This window comes from Haemaphysalis longicornis, unplaced genomic scaffold (assembly GCF_048455015.1).
Source record: "Haemaphysalis longicornis isolate Haplotype H1 unplaced genomic scaffold, Haemaphysalis longicornis Haplotype H1 scaffold_7, whole genome shotgun sequence".
In the NCBI taxonomy this organism is placed as follows: domain Eukaryota; kingdom Metazoa; phylum Arthropoda; class Arachnida; order Ixodida; family Ixodidae; genus Haemaphysalis; species Haemaphysalis longicornis.
The window spans coordinates 47,986,058-47,997,750 of NW_027526422.1; the positions used below are offsets into that span (position 1 = coordinate 47,986,058).

General features: G+C 51.4%; 2 protein-coding genes across 10 annotated transcripts in view; one reads left to right on the plus strand and one right to left on the minus strand.

Moving 5' to 3' along the window:
• The window catches only part of Eph (Eph receptor tyrosine kinase), a 259,020-nt gene that overhangs the window by 80,793 nt on the left and 166,534 nt on the right, over positions 1–11,693 (minus strand). The window lies entirely within an intron of this gene.
• The window catches only part of LOC144147424 (uncharacterized), a 47,132-nt gene continuing 38,059 nt past the window's right edge, over positions 2,621–11,693 (plus strand). Inside the window, exon 1 of the mRNA XM_077679554.1 lies at positions 2,621–3,028. The gene's annotated coding sequence lies outside the window, so the exon portion shown is untranslated. The remainder of the gene's footprint in view (positions 3,029–11,693) is intronic.

An 11,693-nucleotide genomic window follows, 5' to 3' on the forward strand; every position in this document is an offset into this window, starting at 1 on the left:
CTTTTGTCAACGCCGCCTGTAAACACTGCCTTATTGAGGCGGGATTGATCTTACTCTCCCGCCAAGAAGGGCTGCGACGCCCTCTCTTGACTGGTTTCAGTATCAGCCTGGTGTTGATACCGAAAGTAGACAAGAGAGGCCGCTGCAGCTCCTCAAAAGGCATATAAAGAGGCACTGGGTTGAGTTTTCAGTAATCTTGGCGTAATTAATGCGTTAATTCATGATGCCTTCCTTATTTTATATTATCGCGTACTTATTTGCGGCCTAGCAACGGCAGCGTCCATGGCAACGGCGCAGCGCGAAGATCACCCCCCACAGTTTGCATATGAGTAACGTGTGCCTCTGTGGCGCAATGTGATAGGCATTAGCTTCGCAACGCGAGGGACCCAGATTCTATCCCTACCAGGGGAAGCTGTTTTCTTCCGGAAGCCTCCATTTCGGTGCGTGACGCCGTGAACCCGGACAGAGCTACGACGACAAGCCGGGTCCCTGAAGTGCTCCACACTTAAAAAATGGGCCCATCTTCCCGCGAGGAGGACTCGAGTAAATGCGTCGCATAGGGGGTGGGTGTATTGCGTTAACGTTTAGTGTTTGGGGGGTTGGTGCTATCACGTGTACACCACGCCGCTAGCCCGCCGCTGAGTCGCCAACGCACGCCGCTGACGACGTAGTTTGAATGAGTCAAGGATATAAGGCGCGTTCGTAGCCTTTCATTCTGTGTCGGCTTTGTGGCGCTGTGGGTAGAGCACCATGTACTACCTTGCGTTCCGCCCGCAGGGTCGTGGGATCGAAACCAGGCGCCGGTAACTGTTATTTCTTTTTATAGTGTAGGGGGAGGCTGGCTGCTGCGGACGCCGACGCACGGGTGACATCGTGAGTTATACAAATGCTCTGCATTTAAAAGTAAAAGGCATTATCAGAAGCGGAATGAGTATACATTTTACCCTCAGGACTCACCCCGCGGGAGGCGGGCTACGCGGCAGGAAAAAACGGTAGTCTTTCTCAGACGGGCAACGTCAGCGACCGGGGAGGACAGACAGCAGCCCCCGTTCGTGTAAAGCCCTCTTCATTGCACCCCCCTCCGCGTACGACCGTCCCCCGCGGCCGCACGGCGTATGGACCGCCAATGTTATGCGCATATATCGTATATGCACCTCGCACGTGCGTACACGTACTCGTGTGCGTGCGTGCGGGCGCTTACATTCAGATGCACGCACCAGCGAGCAGGGAGGGGGCGACGCCCGAAATCGGGCGCGCTTTTCAAATTTCACGCCACGTCTAATTTTGCCCGCGGAGGCCACTCAGATCCCTCTATGCATTCGTTCGACGCGTCTTTTCGCATCAGCATCTCTACTAAGGTTCGCGTTTATTTCCGCCTTCTCGCTGGTTCTTCTTTCTTTTTTGTTCCCTTTCTACGCCAGAGGATGATAGCAAAGTGAACAAGAGGAAAACATACAAATCAGGCATAAAGCCTATGCCGAAGCGTTGATCCCTGGTGTTTCCCCTCGGCGTCTTTTCTCTTGAAACACGGTGGGATCCCCAATTTTATCCCCGGTTTTTTATTACGTTGTTATCTTTCTTTCCTTCCTTTTTTCATTCCGGATAGCGTCGCGGGGGGATTGATAGCATGCCATCGACGAAAACAAGCAGGGGAAAAAAAGCGCACTTTAATGTTCCTTACTTTCTTCCGCGTGCGCGGTGCACCGCGTCGTTTTATTTGCGTAAAAGGGTGTGACGAACGCGATGGTTCTAAAAGCGTCAGTTTGATAAATTGGCTCCAGCAGGAAAACGTGGGGGAGGAAGCACTGGGCGCGGAGAGATTGAGAGGAAGGCCCGGAAAACACGTGGAGCTCGGTTGGGGGAGGAAGCAGGCGGGGGAGGAAAAAAGACACAGTTTTGATTAAAAGAAGCCGGGGAAGACCGGGATCTCTAGAGACGAGAGAAAAAAAAAGGAGTAAAGAATAAATAAAACAACGCTGCAGTGAACGTGAAGTGGGTGTCGAGCGGAAAAAGAGAGGAGATAAAACACGGGAGATAAAAATCACATCCTCCAACGGGGGACGGGGTTTCGAGCACGGGGCACAGTCACTTCCGCCCCCACCGAACGCTGTTTGGGCGGCGATGTTGCACCAGAGTTACACCGCGCAACACCACGCCACAACAACGTCACTCGTAGTAGCACCGTTCAGAACGCAAGGGTTGCCTCGTGTTGGGTCAAAACCGGCAATCATGTGTCGCTCACTCGTCGTGAACTTGGGTGGATACTGACATCCCTTGCGTTTGCTCGTACGCGACAAAACCGTGGGCCGTACACGAACACGACAAGCCGGATGACGTCACTGCATTCGGATTAAAGCGCGCACCGTGAAGCAGAAGCGACCCTTCTCTCTCTCTCTCTCTCTCTCTCTCTCTCTCTCTCTCTCTCTCTCTCTCTCTCTCTCTCTCTCTCTCTCTCTCTCTCTCTCTCTCTCTCTCTCTCTCTCTCTCTCTCTCTCTCTCTCGTGTGTTTCGGCTTCTCTCCCCCTCTTTCTTTTCCCCTGGCCACAGCCCGACTCTGTTCAGTTTTCGGTGCAGAGGGAGGAATTCGGACGTGCCAGACGCCGCAGCGGCGCCAGCGACCACATAGCGGCCGCGCGGCAACAAGTAGCGCAGACGACGCTCAATCAGTCAGCGGCGGCTTTTCCGAGAAAAAGCCGCTTATTTTCTGCTCGCCACCCTCCTTCTTTCTCAGCGCACAAGAGAGCGCTATTTCCGGTCTCGTCGTCGTCATCGTGGCCGCACATGCGAACCCAGCTTTGTGCGCGACAGAGCCATTAGGGCGGCCACCAGCGCATTCGCTGCCCCGCGCAATGGAGCCGCCCCGCACTCGAGCTTCTGGGGACGATCACGGCGCTGCTCTTTGAGGACCGCAGGGTGCGCGATCAAGCGAGAGATTTGTAGCAAGAATGAGGCGTTTAGAAGCGAAGAAAGCTACTGATAGCCTGGGTGTGTGCGTTACGCTCCAGAGCAAAACTACGAGCTGAGACTGGTGAGCAAAGAAGCCTTCTTAGCCGTGGTTTACTTCTTTTTTATTTTTTTTCTTGCCTGTAGGAGGATATTTATTAAATGAAATGTTTTCGGATTGCGTTTTGAACTGAACGAAAGCAGCGACAAAAAATTCTATTGAAAGAGCGACGAAGCTACTTTGTCGAAATCTTTCCACTGAATGCTGAAATAATGACACAGCTAGATGTGTGGTCAGCCACACACGATTCCTAATTGCAATAATTACAATGTTAATCATTGTGCCGTAAACACAGAGTTTAATAACTACAAAAATCAATTATGAATGTAGTACGTGGTACCTTCAAAGGCAACAGCCTCAATGAGCGAAGGCCACAGACACCGGCGGATATTCAGGAAGTTAGGACTCTCTACCCCTTCCTTTCAAAGTGTTTGTTTGTTTGTGTCTGTTTGCTTGTTTATTTTTAGATTTATAACACCTTAAAGGCTCAGGGAGAGCATTAAGTAAGGAGAGTACAAACTTCAGTTAATAACAGGGCGGTCATCAACAAACACAGAAGGATACGGAATGATAGCGGGAAGTGTCCATACTGTTCGAGGCAGCTCCAAACGTTTTTATTCCTGTGATTAGGAAAAAGGCAAAAAAGAAAAATAAAATGGTTTTGTTTCAAGGGTGGGTTGCTCCAAATCTATCACAAAACAAAATCGTGCCGCAGTTCCCTACACCGAAGAAGTATCCGGGTCACACGCCAATGTCTCCCTCACCACCTCCCGGTTCGATCGTCAATGCCTCCTCTGGCAGCGAGCAGCATTTCGCTCGGCCGACGCGATACAACGGGTGTGCGCCTGCCGCAGCCCGATCGATGGGGAAAAGTTCGCCGTGCGCGCCAGCCACGCGGGTCGAACCTCGAGTGCTTCCTGCCGTGCGCGAAAAGGGGCGTGCAAAAGCGCCGGGCATGCGGTGCCCACCAGCAAGCACCGTTACAAATGAAGAAGCATCGGCGCCGAGATTGAGAGTTCCCGCAGGAAGCGGTAAACAAGGCCTGAAGTTGCAAATGTGTCGGGGACTGTTTGCTGATGACCACACTGGGCCTGAACCTGCAAAACCGCAAGAAATCTGCGCTCCATACAGTAACGAGTCCATTCTACGAGCATGATCGAACGACAGTGTCAATTGGGTGTTTATCGCTGCTTCCACATCCAGTAGAGCTCGTAAAACAGCGAAGCAGGGCGATCAGAGAATGCGGAAGCCCCCCAAAAAATCCAACCTTCATTTTCGTTTTAGTGTATTTCTGTGCAACCACGAGCGACAGTGACGCACGCGCACACGTCACGAGAGAACCACTTGGTTCCCGCGGGCCATTATTGATGAAACGCGCGCGGTGTCCCCTTTGTGTTTTACAGGAAAGCTGAGATTTCACCGGTCATTTTGCCGAAATTTAAAGACGGAACGGCGCCGCAGTGTACTGACTCGCCAATCGGACATCTCAAAAATAACACGTGGAGGTATACGTAAAGCCAAGCAGGGAGCGAATCTCCCCCTCCCCCCTCCCTTACGCACGTACGTGTGCATCATTAGGCTTGAGTAATAGCGAGATAGCGGGGGGTTTTGTCCACGGGCCGCCTACAGCGTTTTGCGGCCGCACCGTTAAGCCCGTTCGCCTCGGAATCGTCCAAACAGAGCCCTTACTACCCTTTAGACGAGCTGCAAGCCACAACGCGGGGTATTCGGACGTGCTTTTTTAAAGCCCCCTAAATAAGGCGAAAAGAGTGATCACCCCGGTCCCGATGCGCGTATATAATCTCCCCGTGCATTTTACTCGGAACAGGTACAGTACGGCTTCTTCCTGCGACCTCCGCGACCGTGAATAAGCCCGTTTTCTTCGTTCCGCTTCGGCTGGAGAGCGGCCCATTTGTAACCGGTGTCAGCACGGGACCCGCCGGATACCCAAGTGCACTGGTAAAGCCTGCAAAACCGGCGGCCGATCGACGCGTAAGGAGTGCAAAACGGCACAAGGAAGAGCCGGCATGTATCGCGGCCTCGCACTACCCGCTGCTATTGCAGTCATATCCCACTGAGATCCATATCTCCCGCTTCAATGGAACGAACTCGCCGCAGCAGCGATCAGACTGCGTTCAAGCCACTGCCTCGCGTGTACATTGGCTTATAGCCGGAACAAATTGCGAGAAGCAAACGCTTCCACGGACAAATAGAAAAAGTAGCAAGGAAGCAAGCAGGACTGCGATACACATAAATTACGAAGAACTGGGACAACAAGTTCCCCCCTCCCCGCCCAATCCCTCTTCTATTTCCCTCGCATTTTTTCTTTCTTTTTCACTGCGGCCTGTTTGGAGCGCGTAGCCCGGGTTGAGTAAACATGTTCATCTAAGGGGGCGCTTCCCTAAATGCGCCGGCTATATAGACGAACAGCCCGTGCGTCTTGAATCGGCGGCCACAGCGGCAGTGGCGGCAAGTGCAGAAACAGCGGCGTCATAGCATGAGAGGCAGCAGCAACACCACGGCGCGGTCGGGGCGCCTCGTACCGAGGTCAAGCTCGTTTGCGTCCTCTCCTCCACGCCCTGTTTGCTTTTGTCGGTCCCTCGTCGCGCCTTATTTCCTCCCCTTATTAGCGTGATCGCGCGAGCCCGGGGAGACTCTTTCGATGTGATGATCACGAGTGTCCGCAACGCGGCCTCGTGTCCATTAGCCGCCGGTCAAATCAAACGGGTGTGTGCGTGCGTGCGTTTGTGCGCGCTCTGCGAAGGCAGCAAGCCACGAAGCCGAGTACGTGCACGGCGCCTATCCCAGACATAAACCGACACCGCCGGACGCACTAACACAAACGCAAGTACAACTGCGCCGCAGTGCCTGTGAATCTCAGGGTCCGCTTGCTATCGATCATCGCGGAGGGGACCTAATTCCGTTACTGGTGCGCGCAGGCGACGACGAGGCGGCGACTATGTTCTTACTATACGCGAAAGGGGGGCAAGCCAGGATGGGTCACATATCGAATGTGATGATTGCCGGCGATGATTACGAGCTGCTAATGTTTCCTTCGTTACCCTTCGAAAAAAAAAAAAGAAAAAAAGATAGGCGCAACTTGGAGCCAACAATAAACCTGAATACGCCGAGACACTGCGCATGCTTTCGATAAAGCATAAAAGCAACGTTGAGTCAACATCTTCGCGTGGTAACGTTTCCGCTTACCGCTGTTTGAAAAATACTTCGCACAACGGCACTTTTTTTTATCACGAACTTCGACCGCTCTCGCGACTGATATTTGGCGCCAGAGCTTACGCCTAAGCAGCCCAAGACACGTCGCACTATACTGTACGAACCACTAAGCGCCGATAAAATCGCTTTTCACAAAAGCAGAGCTAATAATCTTAACGTTCGACAGCTCCGATTTAGCTCATTTACGAAGGCTAATCGGAAGAAAGATCCTCCTACTCAAATTAAGCTGCAAGAGAGAGAATAAAATAAAAGCAAAGGCAGTATGCGCATCACATCGAGAGGTGTGTAAAAAAAAGCAAAATTTAAAAAATTACAACTCCGAACCAGGAGTGCAAGTTAAGTGCATCGTAACGCACGATTAATTGGCCACCACGAGAAGTATCCGAGCTCTCAGATTGCAGCCCCTTCGAGCATGGCGTAACGACGGTTATTATTTTTTTAATCGCCAGTCGCTGCGCCCCTAACGACCCGAAACACTACACAGAGTGCGGGGCCCCGTTTTTGCGCATTCACGCCCTCGACCCGGGTGCGTATAAGCAGGCCTATCTTACAGGCAGCAGTCAACCCCGGGGACGACGACTGGGTCCTGCGGGGCCCATATACAAGGCGGCGCGCGCTCGCCTTCGGCGCTTCGTTTGAGTCCGCCTAATTTTCGCTGCTCTTGGCCCGCACACCATCCGACTGAAACGCGCCGCTGCCATCTCCCCTGCGCCAGCGGATTCGTAGCCGGAGCGCCGTAACGGAACACGGGGAAGTAATGCAGTGGAGACAGAAAGGCTAATTATCGTTAATACTGTCCGCGCATCATTAACCAAACGGGGCCAGCCCTAATGATCGGAGTTATGAATCGACCCGCAGAAGCCACGGAGAACAAGAAGATCAGGAGTCACATACAGAAAAAGGAAACAAACTAACTGAAATAAAACACGCGTGTTTTTTTCTTTTTCTATTATTCTCCGTAATGCACATTCTGCGCCCGGACATAACCGTTCCCCGCACACCAGTAAAAATCGCGCACTGGCAAAAACAAGCTCAGAGGAGGGGTGTGCGTGGCACTTCGACTTCCTGAAACTTCCACCGGAAACGTGCTCCCACCACGAACTTTGCGCCCGTGTTTTCGAATGACTTCCAAATGTAGCGAACGAACAAAAAAGCTTTGACTTTTTATCGGGCTCCATTCTTATAGGCTCGTCGATGTTTCATGAAAAATACTCGACAGAAACAACGGCATAAATGCCTGACCCTGAAGCGAGTCGTCGATATTCTTCGCTATTTTGCCATTCGTATCAGCGTCACCGTGAAATGCATACGGAGGACACAAAACAGGAAGCAAATGCTGACTGCAGTAGCGGCCGATCATCTCTTTCATATATGAAGAGAACGTAAGAGGCAATTCCTACCTTCATTTTTCCCTCAGTTTTGCAACACGCAAGAAAAAGTAGAGAGAGAGAGAGAGAGAGAGAGAGAGAGAGAGAGAGAGAGAGAGAGAGAGAGAGAGAGAGAGAGAGAGAGAGAGAGAGAGAGAGAGAGAGAGAGAGAGAGCTCTTTATTAGGTGAAAGCAGAGAGGTTTTCCGGCATGTTGTCTCCTACATGCTAGTCTGCGGGGATATGGAGACGACATAAAGGAAGCAGGGCGGAAGAGAGAGGGGGGAACGTAGAGGCAAAAAAAGTGGACATGTAAAATGTGCAAACTCCGCTGGTGCGTTTACGTTGCGAGAACTGTAAACATTGTGCTTGCCTTTCTAGCTTTCCCTTGAGGGAACGGACGCCCAGGTGTCACATCCTATATATATATATATATATATATATATATATATATATATATATATATATATATATATATATATATATACCCCGTTTGGAGGCCGTGGGTGTTGAGCGTGAAAGGGCTGGTTCTACACATCGAATACCGCCGACAAGTATACAGCACGAGACGAGGCTGTTATCGTTCTCTCTCCTAATTAACCCACTCAGCTCAGGCGCTTATCAAACCCAAAGCGCGAGCAAATTCAGCAGTATCGGGCATGTCGTGTCCTCGCTCATGGGCGAACACCGAGCAGGCAAAAAGTTTAAAAGGGGTACAGTAAAACAGTAAATCAAGGAGGATAGCACCGACTAGCCTGAAAATAGGTCATTATGGTAACTCCATGTACTCCGTACGTGGCTACCAAACTCTTCCGCCCAGCACGAGGTCACTGTCATGAACAACACCGCAGTGGCTGTTCCTATCCGAGATTTACAAAAAAGTCGCAAATAACACCTATGAACGCGGCGTCGGTGCAAATAGGTCAAGTAATTACAAGTAATCTGAATTAATCCTAAACCACCCACTACTGCAAGCATTATCATTATATAGCAGCCGCTTCGACGTACATTAAAACCCCTAAATTTAAATTACGCGTTCGCGCATTCACTAAAAATGGATGAAGAAGAATAATCGGGTTACCAAGATAACCGATAATTTGCTAGCCGTCCTTCTGGATTATAGTTAATTCTAAGGCTTTAAAAAATGAAGCAGCAATGGGCGAATACGACGGGCTGACGTGTACAACGTGAAAAACATCGAAGCAGAACGGAAGGTGGGGGGGGGGGGGGGGGGGGTGAAACGAAAACAGGGCAGCTATAAAAGTAACGACACCAATAACCGTAAAATTGCTCGTAAAAGCCGCGGACCACCCGGCAGTGTTCGTTCGCAACCGGCAGCAGCGGTGGTCCGCCGCAACGCTGGCACACGCGTCTCATTACGCATTCCGCGCCGTCGTCGAGGGCCTACGCGGGATGGGGCCAATAAATAATTCGCGCCGTACACCGATAATTTCGCGTCGATACATAAACGCGCGTACTACGTCCGTCCAGCGCCGCCAATATCTCGGGCACCCGCGAGTGCAGGGCGACACGTGATCGCTGGCATGTAGTAGATCACTCGATAAGTATTTTATACGCTTATTAATCGTTTTGAACGCCGATATTCGCGGACAACGAAGATCGTCGGACCTAACCGTGTGGAGCCAGATTGTACAGCGGATATGGCCTGACGAAACAATGAATCTTCCGGTTGAGGAATACGCTAAGCAGGTTGAGAATATCGCTGCCTACAGAGCACTTCCATGGTGAGGCGTCCACTAGCCAAGCATACAGAACGCAGATGTTTCGGTTTGTTGGTGATAATGGAACTTCGACACTAGCGCCCGTCGTGGTCACGTCTCTTCTTTCAGTTCAAGTTCTTTTTCACTTTTTAGAATGCCGATCATACAAGCCGGCAAGATTGCCCCGAATAACATGCTTCCCATGCCCTGGCAACAACGTACGCCACCGCTATACCAGGATCCAAGCCAGAGTTGATGCATCTCATAAATTCGAGGAAGCGTCTTTCATTTTTCGCCTCCAAGCTGGTATAGCTGGCGCCGACAGCCAGAGCCCGCGAAGGGCTTCGCTGAAAGCTAGGCTAACTTCAGAACGACAAAATGTTCCAGCGACTCTACTCTACTGTTCGTTGTTTTCGTCCTCTTTATTTTCTTCATTATTTGCTCTGGTTTTCTCTCTTCATTTTTTTTTTTCGGTCAGGCAACTAAACCCGATGCCAACCTGGTCAAAGAGGCAGGCCACCACATCATCACCACTTCCTTCCTCGTCGCCACCGTCCTCCCCGAAGTCATCGGACTCGCGTTCCCACCTAAGACATATAGACATTCCGGTATTTTGCCGAAACGGGGAGGAGGAGGAGAAGGTGGAGGACAAAAATAAATTCGCGATAAAAGCAAACAGTGTCGTACTTAGCGAGTGCGTGACGGCGCCGAAGCATAAAACAGGTCCACGGAGACGTCATCGCCACAAACTTTCAAGGCGGTATTTCGACTGATAAGAACGCCGACCCGTGCCGCCGGTAGAGCGAGCAGTGGTCGCCAGGAGAGAAGCCTCCGTGCCGCCGCATTCCAAAAAAGGCAAAGCTCTTTACGCCGGACCCTTAAAAAGGGAAGCCGCGAAATCTTTCGCGTGCTTCGGCGGCTGCGGCACAAAAGCGTTATCTTAGTTCCGAACTCCTCCTCCTCATCCTTTATCTCATCCGTCGTCCCACCTCTTCTAACTCCCCTTCCCTTCACCTCGAACGTGCTTCCTTCGGTTCAACCGATACTCCACGTTTGCTTTTCAAATATTAGAGAGCTCGCGCCGAGTGAAAAAGCGCTGGGATCACGTATCACCATCACGCGAACGCGTTATCTGCGACTCCCGCAGCCTAGCGCGCTTACCTAACCTGACCATTCGCGTGGGGGTCGGTTTACTCCCAATCATGCTTTCTTTCGCTTACTGGCGACGCTAAAAGTGGGAGGCACGCACAAGCCATAAAAAAAATAAGAAAAAGAGATATCCGAGCTGCGCCCCCCTCTCTCATTCTGGCGTGCAAGCGAGAGGATGAAGACATCGTTACAATGGCTCGGAGAGGAAGTACTTCGTTAAAATGGGAAAGAAAGAAAAACGCCAACTCCGTAGCGTTTACTGGCCGGCAAAATGTTCCGCTTTCTTCTCCCCTTGTTCGGCTTTCGAGCGACTCCAGCGCCTCGGCAAGTTCGCAAAGTCCGCTGCCGTAGCCAGCTTCTCTCGCTGCACCAAATGGCGGCGGAGAGCGCCGGCCATCCATAACGCTGTTTCTCTCACGATTGCGGCGCGCCGGCTAAGGCACCTACAAAGCTGCTGCTTCTTCTTAAACTTCGCCACGGCGGCGGGGCGCTTATTGAAAACAAAACGCCCGCAAAAACGCAACGAGGCGAGAGAGGGAAAGAAGACATGCAGCGTGGAAACAAGAAAGTGCGAAGAACAACGCCGCTGGCTCGCCCATTCATCACGAGTGTGTTGTTGTTTCCGTTGGCCACTGAGTGCTGTTATGTACTCACCGAGCAAAGGAGCTCATCAAATGTAAAAAAAGAAAAGCGGAGAGAGCGTAGAGGGTCGAGTGCCGTGCTGAAGAAACGCAATCAGCCTTGTTTAAAGGCGAGACAGTACGGCGCCCACGAGATGGGCCCTTTTTCTTTTCGGAGCCCTGCTTGCTCACGGCGCGAAGGGCGCGGTGAAGGGCTCCGCGCTGGAACTAAATCGTGCTACGCCACAGTTGTGATTGGCGGAGTCGGCTGCGCTGCCCCGTCGGACGGATGCGCTTCATTCAGCTGGCAGCGGAGCAAGAAATGCAGCGAGAGGCAGAATACGAATCGCAAACGAGTGTGGACAAAAAGAAGTGATATCGCGAGTGATTAAGCTCGTTTTAACTGGCATGAACAGTAAATCCTCGTAATAACAAAATCGGTTTATTCGAAGTCCCGCTAGATTCCAAGCTTTTCTTTTACGGTCCAATAGTGCAGAGAGAGCAAACCATCCCCTCTTTGAACGAAGTATCACTTATAACGTAGTCAGTTTCCTCTCCCCAAGACTTCGTCATAACGGGGGTTTACTTAAGGTTCCTAT